Source organism: Brassica napus, assembly GCF_020379485.1.
Source record: "Brassica napus cultivar Da-Ae chromosome C7 unlocalized genomic scaffold, Da-Ae chrC07_Random_34, whole genome shotgun sequence".
In the NCBI taxonomy this organism is placed as follows: Eukaryota; Viridiplantae; Streptophyta; class Magnoliopsida; order Brassicales; family Brassicaceae; genus Brassica; species Brassica napus.
The window spans coordinates 2,669-4,002 of record NW_026014346.1 but is presented as its reverse complement, the minus strand read 5'-3'; positions in this window follow the sequence as shown (position 1 = coordinate 4,002).

Genomic DNA, 1,334 nt, shown 5'->3' with positions numbered 1-1,334 from the left:
TTTAGGGGATTTCGAAAAACTTTGATCTTTGATCAAGGGGATTTGATTTGAGATTCAAAATCATTAAGACTTTGATTTTAATTGATCAATGGATCAATCTCGAATTATGGTTTAGGAGATCGGACTTATTCGAGCTCCGATTTACTCTTTAGGGTTTGATCTATTTTTCCTATGGCTTTCATCTTTTGAGTTCTGATTTTAGGGTTTCAATCTTTACAAAACAACCATGTTCAATTCATGTTCTCAGAATTAGGATTACCTTTGTTTTGCAGATTGTAGAACCCGGACCACCAAGAGAACCTCGATCGAACACGAGATGGGACGAGCTGGAACAATCGCGTGCTGAGGCGAGACGCGTCTGATCGGGATCGGATGGTTTTGGCGTCTGGTCGCGGATGTCGTCGGACGCGTCTTCTTCTTGAGTTCGCGAGCGGGTTGATTGGGAACTCAGGCTGGCTGGAAATTGAGGTCGTCTAGGATCAGGAACACCTTAGGGCTGGAGCTGATCGGGTGTTTGTAAGCCGGAACGCAAGCAAGAATAATTTGGGGTTTTTCGGAATTAGGGTTCCAAAAGACCAAGACAGCGCCGAGTATTGTTTCTGCGAGTGTGTGCGCGTCGGAGATCGGATCAATGAACGGTTTGCGCTGATGGATTAGCCTCGTCAAGAGCTTCAATTTGATATGTGGCTCGTCATCTGGTTCCTCGGAGTTTGAGAGATAGATCGATTTTAAGTTGCGCCTGTTTTAGGGTTTATGTGTGATGGATTTTAGGTTAGGTTTTGTCTCAGGGTTTTGGAGTCTATCGTGCTGATAACGTGTTGTAAATAGAGAGTTTAGAGACTGAATATTTCTGTTTTATTATTAATGAACAATGGGGGTTCCTTTATATAAGGATTACAAGATAAAGAGAAAAGGAAAGTGTACATATCCTAATCCAACAGTAAATAGGAAAACTACTAAAACATAATCATGGAAAGATAACGTCTACTAAGAAAAGGAAAGGGTTTCCTTTTCTCTAAGCTTTGTGGCCGTCTTTCTCTCTCCTGAAGTCGGCTCTCTCTCTCCTCTCTCTAGGCTTCGTCCGTCCCTCTATCTTCTAGGTATTGGGCCGGTCTTGGACCGGGTCTGGTTAATGGCAATCCACTCCATGATTTATAACAGATGGATACTATTTTGTAAATGTTTTATTGGTCGAAGTCCAATAGGCCTAAAAAAATCTGTTATTTTTGATCTAAGTGGTCGAAAACCCATTAGTGTAAGAATTTAGAGAGACACCGTAAATACTTTTTAAACCTAATTATTTGCTTCCTACCATCCATAACACTTATTTGACA